Below are 19,565 nucleotides of genomic sequence, written 5' to 3'. Positions count from 1 at the left end.
GCAACACTGCTATCATGTCTCCCCTGGTCCGTCTCTTCACTGGACCAGCAATGCCCAGTTCCTGTTCTTGAACAGTCCATTATTTTGGAAAGGCAGAAGTAAAGAGAATAGGATGACCACTAATCATCCCACTACAGTGGTAATGCGTGGACCTTGGAAGGCCTGAAAGATAAGGCTGGGGACAGACTGTTCTATGGTCAAAGAATTTTTTATTTATTTTATTTGTTTGTTTTGTCCAATACACAATAATACACGATGAAGATTATAGAGGATATATACAAGTAGAATGTATCAAAGAGAGTATAGAAGAGAAATATACTCCAAACTTGACTGTAAAAAATATGACTTTAGTAATATGACTTTAATAATCGGGTTGTCGAAGTGTGGAACTCATTACCGGACTCTGTTGTATCATCCCCTAAACCCCCAACATTTTACCCTTAGACTGTCCACCGTTGACCTCTCCAGATTCCTAAGAGGTCAGTAAGGGGCATACATAAGTGCCTTCCATCCCCTGTCCTATAGTCTCTCCTATATCTCATATTTCTTCCCTACTATATCCTCTATAACCTTCATTGTGTATTATTGTGTATTGGACAAAATAAATAAATAAATAAATATAGGAGTAAAATATAACTAGAGAGAATAGCAGAAAATATAAGAGATAAAAGAGATAGAAGAGATATACAGTGTTCCCTCGATTTTCGCGGGGGATGTGTTCCGAGACCGCCCGCGAAAGTCAAATTTCCGCGAAGTAGAGATGCGAAAGTAAATACACCATTTTTGGCTATGAACAGTATCGCAAGCCTTCCCTTAACACTTTAAACCCCTAAATTACAATTTCCCATTCCCTTAGCAACCATTTAGATTATTACTCACCATGTTTATTTATTAAAGTTTATTTTAAAAAATGTTTTTTAAAGGCAGACAAAAGTTTGGCAATGACATATGACATCATCGGGCGGGGAAAGCCGTGGTATAGGGGGGGAAACCGCGAAGTATTTTTAATTAATATTTTTGAAAAACCGTGGTATAGACGTTCCGCGAAGTTCGAACCCCCGAAAATCGAGGGAACACTAATGGATAGAAGAGAAGATATAAGAGATATAGGAGGGACTACAGGACAGGGGACGGTAGGCACTCTGGTGCACTTGTGTACGCCCCTTTCCCCCTTCGGTGGGGGGGGGGGGGAAATCAAAAGAAGTAATACCTTAAGGCAGCGATAGCAAACCTTTTTTGGTTCGCGTGCCAAAACGGGGGTGTGGAGGTGTGCTAGTATATGTGATCATGTCCATATCCCTTCTGTCCCCCCTCCATGTATTTGCCCCCCCCTACGCATGCGCCAGGCCTTTCTGAAGCCTGTTAGGCAGGGGTGGGCAGCAGGCAGGATGGGGTGGAAGGCAGTTCCACTGGCGAGAATGAAGATATGTGCGCAGCTCCAGCTGATCGGCAGCTGTCACTTCCTGGATTACTGGTCTCAGCTCGGCTCTTCTTTTTTTCTCTGCTGCGTCTGTGCTCCTTGCTTTTTTCCTCTTTCCTCCTTCCTGGCCTCGGACGGGCTTCCCTGCTCTCCTGCCCGGCTCCCCTCCAGCCTCACATGGCCACCTCCCACCTGAGGTGCAAGTAGAAGGCGTCGGTGGAAGCAGCGCTGGCAGCATTTATGCTTCTGGCAGCACCCGTTCACCTAGCTACCCAGCCTGAGGCAGGTAGGGGAGACCCAGGAAAGAGAGCACGGGAAACGCGAAGCAAATTGTTACCCCAGCGAGCGACACTGGTAAGGTTGTATGTCGAGGACTTAACAGTTCACTTGAACGATGATGATCGTTCAAGCCACTCCCGCCCAGTCACATGACCATTAAGCCACATCCACAAAATAAGCCACACCCACAGTGTGACAGTAAAATTTTTGGCTGCCTATTATTGCTGGTAGGTGAAAAAAATGCCCAAATGACCAAAACAGACGTTTGGGAAAACGCACTTCCGGTTTGCCCATTGCACTGTTTTTGCACTCTGGGGCTTCTGGAACCTTCCCTAAACCCTCCAGAGTGCAAAAAACAGAACACCGTCAAACTGGAAATGTATTTCCCCAAACTTCCGGTTTGTCCTTTGGGGGATTTTTTGCCTCCGGGGCTTCAGGGAACCTTCCCTGAAGCATCCAGAGGATGAAACGGCCTTTCCCAAGGCCGAAAATCAACTGGCCAGCCCACCCATACACACTAGAGCTGAAACATGGCAAAGTCTCACATGCCCTCCAATATAGCTCAGTATGCCACCTGTGGCACACATGCCATAGGTTCACCATCACGGCCTTCGGAGTTACTCCCTTGGTATTTAAAAAACAAAACAAAACCTGGGAACCACAGGCAAATAAAGGAACCCTCAATTAAAGGGTTTCAAGACATTCTGATCTTTGTCGCGCTTGGAGCAAAATACCACTGACATAACTAAGTACAGTGGTACCTCTACCTAAGAACGCCTCTACTTACGAACTTTTCTAGATAAGAATCGGGTGTTCAAGACTTTTTTGCCTCTTCTCAAGAACAATTTTCCACTTACAAACCTGAGCCTCCGAAACTGTAACCAGAAAAGACAGGGAGAAGCCTCCATGGGGCCTCTCTGGGAATCTCCTGGGAGGAAACAGGGCCGGAAAAGGCGGGGAGAAGCCTCCATGGGGCCTCTCTAGGAATCTCCTGGGAGGAAACAGGGCCGGAAAAAGGAGGGAGAAGCCTCCATGGGGCCTCTCTGGGAATCTCCTGGGAGGAAACAGGGGCGGAAAAAGGAGGGAGAAGCCTCCATGGGGCCTCTCTGGGAATCTCCTGGGAGGAAACAGGGCCGGAAAAAGGAGGGAGAAGCCTCCATGGGGCCTCTCTAGGAATCTCCTGGGAGGAAACAGGGCCGGAAAAAGGAGGGAGAAGCCTCCATGGGGCCTCTCTGGGAATCTCCTGTGAGGAAACAGGGCCGGAAAAGGCGGGGAGAAGCCTCCATGGGGCCTCTCTAGGAATCTCCTGGGAGGAAACAGGGCCGGAAAAAGGAGGGAGAAGCCTCCATGGGGCTTCTCTAGGAATCTCCTGGGAGGAAACAGGGCCGGAAAAAGGAGGGAGAAGCCTCCATGGGGCCTCTCTAGGAATCTCCTGGGAGGAAACAGGGCCGGAAGAGGCAGGGAGAAGCCTCCGTGGGGCCTCTGGGAATCTCCTGGGAGGAAACAGGGCCAGAAAAGGCAGGGAGAAGCCTTCGTGGGGCCTCTCTGGGAATCTCCTGGGAGGAAACGGCCAGAAAAGGCAGGGAGAAGCCTCCGTGGGGCCTCTCTAGGAATCTCCTGGGAGGAAACAGGGCCTCCACCCTCCCTGTGGTTTCCCCAATTGCATGCATTATTTGCTTTTACATTGATTCCTATGGGAAAAATTGCTTCTTCTTACAAACTTTTCTACTTAAGAACCTCGTCACGGAACGAATTAAGTTTGTAAGTAGAGGTACCACTGTGTACATATTTTATATGCAGCATTACACATGATTTGTAGGCAGAATTATTTCGATGTAGTAATCGCTGGCAGCCAAAGTGGCGGGGTGGGGGAGAGAAGCATAGCATCCTTGTCGCTCATTTTATACATCTTGCAAAGCTACACTGCGATTAATTATTAAAGTTTATTCTGCTTTCTTTCCAATTTCTTCAAAATCGTTGAAGCAAAACGCTTGCTAATGGACACCGGGGAACCTTGAAACGCTTTGATTAATGCCATTTTATTCCCAAGGGGGATAGTATCATCCATAAAGTATTCTTAACCCATCCTCATGATAATAGTGACCTTTTGGAATGATTAACAAAATCAGCGTTTCATCATCTGCTTGAAAACAGCAGCATTGGAACTGTCTGTATGCTACTCTGTTTATCCTGGGAATTTACAATTCAGACAGACAAGCTGTCATCCCCAGCATATAACTTTTATATATGTATTTTTGGCTCTCTAGCCCCATCTAATGGCCAGAAGAACAAATATGCCCCAACGTACAATCTTTATATACTGTTTTTGCTCTCTAGCCCCATCTAGGGGCGGGAGGGACAAATATACCCCAACATGCAATGTTTATATACCAGTGGTTCTCAACCTGGAGGTGGGGTTCCCATAGGGTTAGGAACTAAACATATTTTTACAATCCGACCAATCAGGTCTTTACAGTGGGGGGGGGGTCCCTCTGACCTTCCTGCCAATCAGCTTAAAGCTCTGTTGGGGGAATTGGCACTAGACTTATGGTTGGAGGTCACCACAACATGAGAAACTATTAAGCGGTTGCAGCAGAAAGGTTGAAAACCACTGATCTAACATCTATCATCTATAATCATCTCTATGATCTCTATTGATCATTTATCATCCATCTATCAACTATAATCTCTATATCTATTGATCCATCCATCCCCATCCATCCATCCATCTGGAAACATCAATTCCACATTATTAGAATGTGGAATTGTTGAATTTTTGAGCTGGTTTTTTAATCAGAGCCATTTTGGTTAAAGACCAATCATAATGAGGTAGGTTATGGCTGCATCACCATATGTCTGCATAAAGTTCAATTTTCTAAAATTAATCTATAAAATTAATCTATTATTTTACTGAAAGAGTAGTAGATCCTTGGAACAAACTTCCAGCAGACGTGGTCGGTAAATCCACAGTAACTGAATTTAAACATGCCTGGGATAAACATAGATCCATCCTAAGATAAAATACAGGAAATAGTATAAGGGCAGACTAGAGGGACCATGAGGTCTTTTTCTGCCGTCAGTCTTTTATGTTTCTATGTTTCTATTAATCTAGAACCAGTGATGTTACCTAGTTTGGATAATGAAAAGTCTTCAAGAAAACAAGCAAGCTCAGAGAGCACTCATGTCAACCTCGAGTGACAAATATTCTCTTTTATTAGAAAATTACGGCAAACTATTTGATGCATGCAAAATAACTGGTAGTTACTGGACAGGAGTTTCTTCAGAACGTCCTGCCAAAGTATTCCAGAGAATTCACAATCTTTCAAACAATTCTGTATGTACAACTTGGCCTTATAAAGTATTATTGTTTTATATATATATATATAACATATATGTGCATGTATGTGTATTCTTTTGAACACAATTCAAGGTCATTACCAATAAAGCTGCCTAGAGTAGCCTCATGGCAGAAGATGATGATGATGATGATGATGATATCACAATACTATTACCATGGAGAAGGGTGGCATAAAAGTCCAATTAATAAATAATAATAATAATTAAATCACAAGTCAAACACTTCCCAAGCCTCTACTACTATGTGAATAATAATAATAACAATAATAATAATAGTAATAATTAATAATTAGTAGTAGTAGCAGCAGCAGCAGCAGTGGTAATAATAAATTGGTCTAATAAAATAAATAAGGAAGAAAAGATGGCTTGCATTTTTTTTAGTTTAGTGGGTTTTTTAAAGACCTAGCTAACTATCTTTGTGATGGATGCTATTTTACACATGTACATCCTTAAAAATGAATTTACACCCATCCTAAGGTAACTGGTTAGAATTTACGAGCTTCATGTTAACCCACAGATGAAGAAGGAACTGGCTGGGTCTGTCATGCCTCTTCTTTCAACAATGAAACCCAGCCCAGCCAAGATGCTGTTATAAATAGCAGAGAGCACATGATGAAGACTCAGCCTTCTTTAAGCAGTTCAGCCCACAGAATATGACTCTCTCTGCTATGCCTGGATTGAAAAATATTTCAAGTCAAATATTTCAGAACTGTTTCTACATCGAGGCACCTTCTATGTCGCTTTACCCCAGTGCTTCTCAATTAATATTATTATTATTATTATTATAGTTATTATTATTATTATTACAGTGTTCCCTCGATTTTCGTGGGTTCAAACTTCACGAAAAGTCTATACCACGGTTTTTCAAAAATATTAATTAAAAAATACTTCGCGGGTTTTTTCTCTATATTTCCATCATATGTCATCGCCAAACTTTCAGCCACCTTTAATAAAAAAAAATTAAAATAAACTTTAATAAATCAATATGGTGAGTAATAATCTAAATGGTTGCTAAGGGAATGGGAAATTGTAATTTAGGGGTTTAAAGTGTTAAGGGAAGGCTTGAGATACTGTTCATAGCCAACAATAGTGTACACTTCCGCATCTCTACTTCACGGAAATTCGACTTTCGCGGGAGGTCTTGGAACGCATCACCCGCGAAAATCGAGGGAACACTGTATTCTGATTCTGATTCAGCTGCCAAATATCCCAATTTTGATCACATGACCACGATCATACCACATACCAACGGTCATAAGCGTGAAAAACAGTCATGTCATTTTTTTTCAGTACTGTCGTAACTTGGAAGGGTCACTAACTGAACGGTTGTTAAGTCGGGGACTGCAAGGTTGACTCAGTCTTCCATCCTTCCGAGGTGGGTAAAATGAGGACCCAGATTGTTGGGGGCAATATGCTAATACTGTAAACCGTTTAGAGAGGGCTGTGAAGCACTGTGGAGCGGTAAATAAGTCTAAATGCTATTGCTGTTGCTAAAATATGCTATATAGTTATATGTTATATGCTATTGAGCGGCATATAAATACAATAAATAATAACAATAAATGCAATAAATACTACTACTACTAATAATAATAATAATAATAATAATGACTGAGTTGTGTTAACGTGGCAACACACAACAACCATGTTGAGTGACAAAAACACATCACTCAGGGGAAGACCTAGGGGAAGAGCCTTCTCTGTGGCGGCCCCGGCCCTCTGGAATCAACTCCCTCCAGAGATTCAAACAGCCCCTACCCTCTTCGCCTTCCGTAAAATGATGAAGACCCACTTTTGTCGCCAGGCGTGGGGATAATTACCACCTTCTCCCACCCTTTTTTATTATGTTTTTGGCTTTACTGTATGATGGATTAAGTTGAATGTGTATGACTATAGTTAGGGGTTTTACTATGTTATTAATGTTTTTAAATTGATTTAAATTTTCTACTATAAGATTTGTAATGTATTGTATCACTGTTATGTTGTGAGCCGTCCTGAGTATTCGGAGAGGGGCGGCCTACAAATCTAATAAATATTATTATTATTATTATTATTATTATTATTATTATTATTATTATTTATTAGATTTGTAGTCCGCCCCTCTCCGTAGACTATTATTTACTATTATCTCCGTAAATTATTATTTTTATTACTACCTAATAATAATAAATTATTATTTTTATTACTACCTAGAGCAGTGATGGCGAACCTATGGCACAGGTGCCACAGGTGGCATGTGGAGCCAAATCTACTGGCACGCGAGCTGTTGCCCAAGCTCAGCTCCAACATGCATGTGTGTGCAGGCCAGCTGATTTTTGGCTTGCACAGAGGCTCTGGGAGGGCATTTTTGGCTTTCAAAGAGCTTCCGGGGGGATGAGCGAGGGCATTTTCCCTCTCCCCAGGCTCCAGGGAAGCCTTTGGAGCCTGGGAAGGGCAAAACACAAGCCTACTGGGCTCAACAGAAGTTGGGAATCAAGCTGTTTCCAGCCTCCAGAGGGCCTCTGGTGGGCGGGGAAGGTGTTTTCGCCCTCTCCAGGCATTGAATTATGGGTGTGGGCACTCGCGCATGCGTGATAGCGCATGCACATGCTGTTTCGGTACCTGAAGAAAAAACTATTTGCCATCCCTGACCTAGAGGGATTTTCAGGCGCCTATTAAAGGGGACAATTAAAAGAGTCCCAAATTTTCGCTGCCGTTCAACCGAAGTCAGGAATAGAAGGAAAAGGGGGGACATGATCGAAACATTTAAATATGTTAAAGGGTTAAATAAGGTTCAGGAGGGAAGTGTTTTTAATAGAAAAGTGAACACAAGAACAAGGGGACACAATCTGAGGTTAGTTGGGGGAAAGACCAGAAGCAACGTGAGAAAATATGATTTTACTGAAAGAGTAGTAGATGCTTGGAACAAACTTCCAGCAGACGTGGTTGGTAAATCCACAGGAGCTGAATTTAAACTTGCCGGGGATATCCATCCTAAGATAAAATACAGGAAATAGTATAAGGGCAGACTAGATGGACCATGAGGTGTCTTCTTCTGCCGTCAATCTTCTATGTAACTTAAAAATAACCCCCACTGTGATGGCTCAGGTCAGCTGGGGGCTAAATTTAATACTGGATGCCTCTCTGTGAGCAAATTGCTTGTCATCTCTCTTTAGGTTTTGTTTCAAATGGCAGCGCATGCTTCACGCATCCAGTCCAGACAGGCTGGTGTCACTCATGCGCTTTCAAAGGCACAATTTGGAGCTCCCGAATACAAATTAGTCCTCAACTTAAAATAGTTTTTTAAATGAGTGTTTGAACATACAGAAGCACTGGAAAAAAGTGACTTCTGACCAGCGTGGGTTCATCACCTTCGACGCTACTGATACTTATTTATTTATTTATTTATTTATTTATTTATTTACTTACTTACTTACTTACTTACTTACTTATTTATTTATTTATTTATTTATTTACGTTACATTACGTATGTTATGTTATTTTAATTTATATTTATTTATTCATTCATTCATTCATTCATTTATTGGATTTGTATGCCGCCCCTCTCCGTAGCCTCGGGGCGGTTAACAACAATTATATGCTCCTGGAGACCGGTGCACACGTCCGGTGGTTGGGTGGGTGTGGGCATCCATGTGAGATTCGGCTACCTGGGCATGCACAGAAGCCAAATCTCAAGCAAGGATGCTCATGCATGTGGGATTTCGTCCATTTCTTTGCTTCCATGCATGCGTGGAAGCAAAAAAAGGCAAAAAATCGGCAAAATCTCAGACACCCCCTTTTTTTAGCCCTAACTAGCTGCTAACGATCTTCCCATCTCTTACCTTGCAGGCTCTTTCATTGTTTGTCTCTGCGAAGAATGTTTTCCAAGCTCTAAGTCTTTGCAGAGTTTTTTCATTACTCTAAATTGCTCCTGATAAGTTTCTTTCCAGCTCTAACTAGGTGGTAACAATGTTCCCAGCCCCTCTCCGCTTGCAAGCTCTTTCATTGTTACTCTTTATGAAGAATGTTTTCCAAGCCCTAAGTCTTTGCAGGGTTTTTTCCATTGCTCTACTTGCTCCGAATGTTTCTTTCCAGGTGCTAATGATGTTCTTACCTCTTACTGGCTTGCAAGCTCTTTCATTGTTACTCTCTCCGAATAGTTTTTTTAAAGCCCTAACCAGGGGATAAAATAATGTGCTGAAGCGAACCAGACTAAGGACGCTAGCCAGATGAATACCTGGTAAGCAGATTCTTTTCCCTATTTTCCTCCCATACTCTAGTGCATCTTATACTGTACTCCAAAAAATATGGTAATTTGATGGGTAATTTGATGGCTCGTTGAACTTGCCTTGTTTTCTTGCAAGCTCAGAGACCACCAAGGCGCCCTGGTTTCAACCCCGAGCTACCAATATTCTCCTTTACTGGTAAATTTAATTTCTTCGATTCCTAAAGCCATCCTTGCACCCTATTCCTGGAGGGGTCTGTAATATGGTAAATGATTTAGCTTTACTAGATAAATGGTCAAAGCAATGGAAACTGCAGTTTAATGTTTCCAAATGTAAAATAATGCACTTGGGGAAAAGGAATCCTCAGTCTGAGTATTGCATTGGCAGTTCTGTGTTAGCAAAAACTTCAGAACAGAAGGATTTAGGGGTAGTGATTTCTGACAGCCTCAAAATGGGTGAGCAGTGTGGTCGGGCGGTAGGAAAAGCAAGTAGGATGCTTGGCTGCATAGCTAGAGGTATAACAAGCAGGAAGAGGGAGATTGTGATCCCCTTATATAGAGCGCTGGTGAGACCACATTTGGAGTACTGTGTTCAGTTCTGGAGACCTCACCTACAAAAAGATATTGACAAAATTGAACGGGTCCAAAGACGGGCTACAAGAATGGTGGAAGGTCTTAAGCATAAAACGTATCAGGAAAGACTTAATGAACTCAATCTGTATAGTCTGGAGGACAGAAGGAAAAGGGGGGACATGATCGAAACATTTAAATATGTTAAAGGGTTAAATAAGGTTCAGGAGGGAAGTGTTTTTAATAGGAAAGTGAACACAAGAACAAGGGGACACAATCTGAAGTTAGTTGGGGGAATGATCTAAGGCAACATGAGAAAATATTATTTTACTGAAAGAGTAGTAGATCCTTGGAAGAAACTTCCAGCTGACGTGGTTAGTAAATCCACAGTAACTGAATTTAAACATGCCTGGGATAAACATATATCCATTGTAAGATAAAGTACAGGAAATAGTATAAGGGCAGACTAGATGGACAATGAAGTCTTTTTCTGCCGTCAGTCTTCTATGTTTCTATGTTTCTATTTCAAAGCACCTCCTCCATGGCAATCTCACACTGCTTACCAGAGCTTACAAAGCTTTTGCCAGACCCAACCTCGAATACAGCTCATCTGTTTGGAACCCATATCGCATCTCAGACATTAACACCCTTGAAAATGTCCAAAGATACTTCACCAGAAGAGCCCTTCACTCCTCCACTCGAAATAGAATACCCTATGAGACTAGACTTTCAATCCTGGGCCTAGAAAGCCTAGAACTAAGACGCCTTAAACATGATCTAAGTATTACCCACAAAATCATATGCTGCAACGTCCTGCCTGTCGGCGACTACTTCAGCTTCAACCACAACACAAGAGCACACAACAGATTTAAACTTAATATTAACCGCTCCAAACTTGAATGTAAAAGATATGACTTCAGTAACCGAGTTGTCGAAGTGTGGAACTCATTACCGGACTCCATAGTGTCATCCCCAAACCCCCAACACTTTACCCTTAGATTATCTACGGTTGACCTATCCAGATTCCTAAGAGGTCAGTAAGGGGCAAGTACAAGTGCACTAGAGTGCCTTCCATCCCCTGTCCTATTGCTCTCCTATATCTCCTATACCTTTCTTCTATTCCTATATCTCTTCTTCTATTCTTTCATTGATATGTTCTATTACTATATCTTCTTTTCTATTCTTTCATAGATATATTTTACTATGAGTATCTCCTCTATAACCATCATCATGTATTTTACTATGTGTGTGTGTGTATGTGTGTACAGTATATATATACCAAGACCGTCATACCTGTACCCGTGAAAATGTACGAAAACAAATATATACATATACATATACATATACATATACATATACATATATATTTGTTTTCGTAAATTTTCACGGGTATATGTATGTAGATTGTTCTGAGTTCGGGTTTTGCCCTGTGTAATGTTTTGCATGTCTATGCGACGTTTCGGCGAAATCACATTCACCATCATCAGGCTGAAGTTCCAACGTTGCCAGAAATTTCCAAATCGTACACGGGAAGAAACCCGAATATACCAAGATATATATATGTATGTATGTATGTATGTATGTATGTATGTATGTGTGTATATATATATATACACACATGTATATATATAATATATATATATAATATATTATATATATATATTATATAATATAATATATAATAATAATATATAATAATATAATAATATATAATATAATATATATATCACTAATGTATTAATTTCCAATGGATTCCAAAGAGAGGCAATCAACAACTTAATCCAAAAAGAGACACCCCCCAAGAACCAAGACACAGAACAGGACAATGGCATCGCCCTCCTCCCTTACATCAAGGGCACCACAGATAAAATCAGTAAAATTCTCCGCAGACACAACATCAAGACAGCCTTTGGTACAGATAAAAAAATAGCCAACATCCTAAGAAACCCGAAAGACAATATCCAACTTGAAAACCAGGGAGTTTATCAAATACCGTGTAAAAACTGCCCAGCCACATATATTGGACAAACAAACAGGAGAGTAAATGCACATGTTGCAGAACATAAGAATGCATTAAAGAAAAAAGAAAAAACCTCCTCCCTTTTCCAACACTTCAAAACCACAGGACATGAAATTGATTTTGACAGTACCAAATTAATTTCCAAAACAGAACACTACAGCAAAAGAATAATCATGGAAGCTATCGAGATAGAAAAACATCCCCAAAATATGAACAAGCGGGATGATACCTCTCGCTTACCAGACATCTGGAAACCAGCCCTCAAACATATCCCAGCCACAGAAACCAGACTCAGGACACACATTGTAAAGCAATCAAGCAGCCTGCAAGTTCTAACTACTCAGGACATCACGCCTAATCTACAACCATTAACTAATCAGCAGACCTCAGCTACATCAACGACCCCAATTGTTACCCCTCTGACTCACCAGGAAGTTTCTACACAGCAGGCAATTGCTGAGCCATCAAACCACACCCAGCCACCAGTATTTATAGAAGGAAGGCAGCTAAGGTCTCACAGTGTTCGCCTGAGAACAAGGACAGAAACACCAGCCTGATGTCTATGCGACGTTTCGGTGAAATCACATTCACCATCTTCAGGCTGGAGTTCCAATCTTTGTGTTGTTGTAAATGGAATATATATATATATATATATATATATATATATATATATATATATATATATATATATATATGTTGTTGTAAATGGAATATATATATATATATATATTCAAAATATTACACGGGGCAAAACCCGAACTCAGAACAATCTACATACATATACCCGTGAAAATCTACGAAAACATATATACAGTATATGATTTGTATATACCCACTAAAACTCTCATTGTGTATTGGACAAAATAAATAAATAAATAAATAAAATAAAATAAATGATTCTTAAAACAGCCAAGATAAATAAGGGAAGGAGCCGCTTATTGCCTTTTGCTGCCGCTTTTATCTAACTGCAAAGACCTGCATCCCGTCGCTATGGCAACGGATGCGTTCCAGCCTCCCCTCTTACCCTCTGGGTGTTTGCTAAAATCCTCTAATGCCCAATCAGTCGAATCAGAAGGAAATTGCTGGAGCAATAAAGCAAAATCCTTCCATCCTGCACTGGAGGCGGTCTCGGCCTCTCTGATCATTTCCCTGCTGGAATAAAATGTCGAAGGGCGATGGAGTCGTCAGTATTCATTCTCCAAGAACAAAGACAAGTAGAACTGGCCCGACTGTTGGGTAGAGAAGGCCATTCTTTATTCAGGCAGTAGATACAGGTAGTCCTCGGTTTACGACCACAAATGGGAACTGTTATTTGCCCTGCGGCATTTATGCCAGTAGTGGGGAAAATGGAGATGTGCACACATCTCCGCACCCTGATGCATGCAGGCGCATGTATGTTCGAGATTTTGTTTCTGCGTATAATAACAATTTATTTATTATTTATTTATTTATTAGATTTGTATGCCGCCCCTCACCGCAGACTCGGGGCGGCTAACAATAGTAAAAAGACAATATGAACAATAATAATATAATAATAATAATAATAATAATAATAACAATAATAATAATAATAATAATAATAATGTCGCTTGGCGGGACCCAGGGGAAGAGCCTTCTCTGTGGCGGCCCCGGCCCTCTGGAACCAACTCCCCCCAGAGATTAGAATTGCCCCCACCCTCCTTGCCTTTCGTAAGCTACTTAAAACCCACCTCTGCCATCAGGCATGGGGGAATTGAGATCCTCTTTCCCCCTAGGCCTTTACAATTCTATGCATGGTATGTAAGTATGTATGTCTGGTTTTTATATTAATGGGTTTTTAATCATTTTTAGTATTAGATTACTATTGTACACTGTTTTATTGTTGCTGTTAGCCGCTCCGAGTCTCCGGAGAGGGGCGGCATACAAATTCAACCAATCAATCAATCAATCAATCAATCAATCAATCAATCAATCAATCAATAAATAAATAAATAAATAAATAAATAAATAAATAAATAAATATAATTTATTAGATATGTATGCTGCCCCTCTCCAAGGACTCGGAGCGGCTATGCACAGCAAGCAAAATATAATGTGAGGATGGTCTCATGCGTGAGATTTCGCCATATTTTTTTTGCATGCGTGGAAGCAATTGCCAAAAATCACCGAAATCTCATGCACAAGAGCATCCTCGATGATCCCGGAGGGCATACCAGTAGCGGCCAGTAAGTGGAACCCTCTCCTGGTTTATGCCCTAACTCAGAGGTCGGCAACCTTAAACATTCAGAGAGCCGCCTGGACCCGTTTCCCACAGAAAAGAAAACACCAGGAGCCACAAAATGCTTCCAGTGTATGACTATTTCCTGAGCAGTCACAAAACTAACATATACTGCTGAAAAAAATAAATGGAACACTCAAATAACACATCCTAGATCTGAATGAATGAAATATTCTCATGGAATACTTTGTTCTGTACAAAGTTCAATTCAATTCAATTCAATTTATTAGATTTGTATGCCGCCCCTCTCCGAAGACTCGGGGCGGTTCACAACAATAATAAAAACAATATAACAATGGAACAAATCTAATAATAAAATTACATTAAAAAACCACAACAATTTAAAAACCATACAACACATACATACCAAACATAAAATATAAGAAAGCCTGGGGGAGATGTCTTAATTCCCCCATGCCTGGCGATATAGGTGGGTCTTGAGTAACTTGCGAAAAACAAGGAAGGTGGGGGCCGTTCTAATCTCCGGGGGAGTTGAATGTGCTGACAACATGTGATATTGATTGTCAATCAGTGTTGCTTCCTGAGTGGACAGTTTGATTTCACAGAAGTTTTATTTACTTGGAGTTATATTGTGTTGTTTAAATGTTCCCTTTATTTTTTCGAGCAGTGTATATAGTCTCAGAGTCTCCAGAGAGGGGCGGTATATGAATCCAATAAATAAATAAATAAATATGGTTGAATTAAAGCTAAGGGTCCTAAGCTGCATCAACAGAGGAATACGCTCCAAGACCAGGGAAGTACTAATACCACTCTACTATGCCCTGGTCAGACCCCACCTGGAGTACTGCATCCAATTTTGGTCACCTCACTACAAAAAAGACATCGAAACTCTGGAGAAGGTGCAAAAAAGAGCAACCAAAATGATTAGGGGACTCGAAACCAAGACTTACGAAGAGAGATTGAGAGAACTGGGCATGGACAGCCTAGAAAAAAGAAGGTCTAGAGGGGACATGATAGCACTTTACAGATACTTGAGGGGTTGCCACGGTGAGGAGGGGGTCTCTTTATTCCCCAGGGCACCAGAGGGCCGGACAAGGAACAATGGTTGGAAGCTGACCAAGGAGAGATTCAACGTGGAAATTAGGAAGAACTTCCTGACGGTCAGAGCGATCAACCAATGGAACTGCCTGCCAGGGGAGGTGGTGAACTCCCCAACTCTGGACACCTTCAAGAGGAGATTGGACTTCCATTTGGCTGGGGTGCTGTAGGGTTTCCTGCTCAGGCAGGGGGTTGGACTCGATGACCTAACGGTCCCTTTCAACTCTATTAATAAAATAAAATAAAAAATAAAATAAAATAAAGATTCTGTTTTCTTCTGAAACTTGTCTTTTCTTGGATTTATCCATTGGTTGGCCTACCAGGGGTTGGAAAGCTTAATAAATTGCACATCAGTGGGTGTCGCACATTGGCAGTTGTGACACATATTTGGAGCGACAGGGAACCACAGCAGAGGGGTGAAAGAGCCACATGAGGCTCCAGAGCCGCGGGTTGCTGACCCCTGTCCTAACCCAAACGTTCAGCAAAAATGCTCCAAATTCTGGTCACGTGGACATTGCGAACAGGCCGTGGAAGCAAAACAGTTGCCGAACACCTGAAATGCGGTTGTCAACCCTGAAGTCAACTTAGCAGAGACCATCTTGGAGGCTTCGGGGTTGCCACACAACAGGGAGGGGCGGAAATAGCTAGATGGGGTTTTGTAGCCAAAAGAATAAAGTTTCCCTATGGGAACCAAGGACATTTTCGTAAGTGGCTGGCCAGAGGAGGAGTGAAATAACCAAGCAACAGCCCAGCATTTTGATTGGACAACGTGACCAATGAAACCCATGGGAACTTCAGAGTCAGTTTTCACCAGTTGTGCCAATATGACGTATCCAGTAAAGTTGTTCTTTGAGGAATTCACCTGCCTCACAGTTCTGCTTTCGATGGGTGCATTATTTGGAAAGCTGACAGCGGTCAAATTACACCAGAACCTCAGACCTGGATCATAAATACAGGCAGCCCTTGACTTACAACCATAATTGGGCCCCAAATGTCCATCACTAAGTGAAACATTCGTGAAGTTAATTTTGCCCTGTCTTACGACTTTTTCTTGCCATTGTTGTTAAGTGAATCACTGTAGTTGTTAAGTTAGTAAGCTGGTTACTATTAGTTTGAAAGTCAGAAGAAAGCGACCCGTATTTTGTTCCACATAAATATTCTGAGGCAGCAAGATAACAATAACAGGGCCTGGCATTTAACCCCCAGGGCTATTTTTCTGCCATTTCACATCAATTAGTCAAAGGACCATTTGTTTGTGGGGAACAATCTCTCTTTCAGGCAGGAAACATCCACCTCTTGTTTGGAAACAGAGAGTGCATTCTTGCAGGACAAATACCCCTCCTTGCTCTTAAACACCGCATTACTGATTAGCAAGTACTACTCCATATCTTTTCTCTGCACAGGTAATAGAATTGGTGTGGCAGCGTGTGAATTAGTTGCTTTCCTAAATGTGTAACTTTACCTAGGGCAGTGATGGCGAACCTATGGCACGGGTGCCACAGGTGGCACGCGGAGCCATATCTGCTGGACACACAAGCTGTTGCCCTAGCTCAGCTCCAACGTGCATGTGTGTACAAGCCTTCTGGGCCCACCAGAAATTGGGAAAGAGGCCGTTTCTGGCCTCCACAGTGCCTCCAGGAGAAGTTGTTTTCGTCCTCCCTAGGCATTGAATTTGTTTGTTTGTTTGTTTGTTTAGTTAGTTAGTTAGTCCAATACACAATGAGGGTTTTAGTGGATGCGTATATATATATATATTTATTAATTTATTAATTAATTTATTTACTTACTTACTTACTTACTTACTTGTTTGTTTGTTTGTTTGTTTGTTTGTTTATTGGATTTGTATGCCGCCCCTCTCTGCAGACTTGGGGCGGCTAACAAGAATGGTAAAAACAACATGTAACAATCCAATTTAATAAAACAACTAAAAATCCTAATTATAAAAACCAAACATACACACAAACATACCATGCATAACTTGTAATGGCCTAGGGGAAGAAATATCCTAACTCCCCCATGCCTGGCGACAAAGGTGGGTCTTGAGTAGTTTGCAAAAGACAAGGAGGGTGGGGGCCATTCTAATCTCTGGGGGGAGTTGATTCCAGAGAGCTGGGGCCGCCACAGAGAAGGCTCTTCCCCTGGGGCCTGCCAAACGACATTGTTTGGTCGACAGGACCCAGAGAAGGACAACTCTGTGGGACCTTATTGGCCGCTGGGATTCGTGCGGTAGAAGGCGGTTCCGGATGTATTCTGGCCCAATACCATGTAGGGCTTTAAAGGTCATTACCAACACTTTGAATTGTGACCGGAAACCGATCGGCAGCCAGTGCAGGCCATGGAGTGTTGCAGAAACGTGGGCGAATCTAGGAAGCCCCACGATGGCTCTCGCAGCCGCATTCTGCACGATCTGAAGTTTCCAAACACTTTTGAAAGGTAGCCCCATGTAGAGAGCGTTGCAGTAACCGAACCTCAAGGTGATGAGGGCATGAGTGACTGTGAGCAATGACTCCCTGTCCAGATAGGGCCGCAACTGGTGCACCAGGCGATGCACATAGAAAAATACATGATGAAGGTTATAGAGGAGATACTCATAGTAAAATATATCTAAGAAAGGATAGAAAAGTTATAGTAATAGAACATATCAATGAAAGAATAGAAGAAGAGATATAGGAATAGAAGAAAGATATAGGAGATATAGGAGAGCAATAGGACAGGGGACGGAAGGCACTCTAGTGCACTTGTACTCGCCCCTTACTGACCTCTTAGGAATCTGGATAGGTCAACCGTAGATTATGGGTGTGGGCACTCACACATGCATTATTATTAGTATTTTATTATTATTATTTATTAGATTTGTATGCCGCCCTTCTCCAAAGAGAAGGATGGCAGCCACGCTCTTTCAGCACCAGAGGAAAAAAAGGTTCTCCATCACTGCTCTAGAACCTGGGGAAGTAAAAAACGTGCCTAACGGGCCCATCGGAAGTTGGGAAACGGGGGTCTCTGGGGGACAAAGGAGGCTGTTATTGTCCTTCCGGGGCTCCAGAGGCTTTCTTGGAGCCTGGGGAAGGTGAAAAGTGGGCCTACCGGAAGTCTGGAAATGAGCCGTTTCCAGCTTCCTGAGGCTTCATAGAGGCCTGCTAGGCCCAAAACAGGGCACTACTACCGACTCCCACACCATTCAAAGGGTCATCTACAATTCATGATGAAGACCCTTGGAGTGATGTGGGAGTAGGATTGGATTTCCAGAGGGAAAAATTGCAGACTACAGGTTAGCATAAAGTAACCAAATTTTTACACTGGTAAAGAGGGACACCATTGACAGGGGGGTGGGGTAGGTAGATTAAAAATTGGCCTACATGGAGCAAAAAAAAATTCGCCATCACTGCTCTAGACCCCTAATCATCTTTGTCGCTTTTCTCTGCACTTTTTTCCAGAGTCTCAACATCCTATTTGCATCGTGACGACCAAAACTGAATGCAGGATTCCAAGTGTGGCCTTACCAAGGGCCTTATGATGTGGTATTAACACTTCGCGTGATCTTGATTCTGTCCCCCTGTTGATGCAGCCTAGAACTGTGTTGGCTTTTTTGGCAGCTGCTGCATACGGCTGGCTCGTATTTTAATGGTTGTCCACTCGGACTCCAAGATCCCTCTCACGGTTACTACTGTTGAGCAATGCACCACATATACTGTACCTGTGCATTTTGTTTTTCTTGCCTAAATGTTAGAACCTTACTTTTTTTCACCATTGGATTTTATTTTGTTAGCGCCCATTGTTCAAGTTTTTCAAAGTCCCCGAGTGTTTGGAGAGGGGGCGGCATACAAATCTAAACAATAATAAAAATAGTAATAGTAATAATAATTTATTAGATTTGTATGCTGCCCCTCTCCGGAGACTCAGGGCAGCTCACAACAATAATAATAACAATGTGACAATGTAAACAAACCTAATATTAAAAAAAGCATCTAAAAACCCATTATTTAAAAACCAGGCAACACAAGCATAAAATACATAAAACTATATAAGCCTGGGGGAGATGTCTCAATTCCCCCATGCCTGGCCATATAGGTGGGTCTTAAGTAATTTGCGAAAGACAAGGAGGGTGGGGGCAGTTCTGATCTGTGGGGCGAGTTGATTCCAGAGGGTCGGGGCCGCCACAGAGAAGGCTCTTCCCCTGGGGCCCGCCAGGTGACATTGTTTAGTCGACGGGACCCAGAGAAGGCCAACTCTGTGGGACCTAATTGGCTGCTGGGATTCGTGCGTCAGAAGACGGTTCCAGAGGTATTCTGGTCCGATGCCATGTAGGGCTTTAAAGGTCATTACCAACACTTTGAATTGCAACCGGAAACTAATTGGCAGCCAGTGCAAGTCACGGAGCGTTGGAGAGACGTGGGCGAAT

At 42.1% G+C, this 19,565-nt stretch overlaps 1 protein-coding gene across 1 annotated transcript in view; it reads right to left on the bottom strand.

Moving 5' to 3' along the window:
* EEF1A2 (eukaryotic translation elongation factor 1 alpha 2) overlaps positions 1-19,565 on the bottom strand; it is a 64,769-nt gene that overhangs the window by 44,397 nt on the left and 807 nt on the right. The gene's annotated exons all lie outside the window — the stretch shown is intronic.

Source organism: Erythrolamprus reginae, chromosome 3, assembly GCF_031021105.1.
Source record: "Erythrolamprus reginae isolate rEryReg1 chromosome 3, rEryReg1.hap1, whole genome shotgun sequence".
NCBI classification, from domain to species: domain Eukaryota; kingdom Metazoa; phylum Chordata; class Lepidosauria; order Squamata; family Dipsadidae; genus Erythrolamprus; species Erythrolamprus reginae.
Note: the sequence above shows the minus strand (reverse complement) of the source record. Positions and strands in the feature narration are given on the sequence as shown.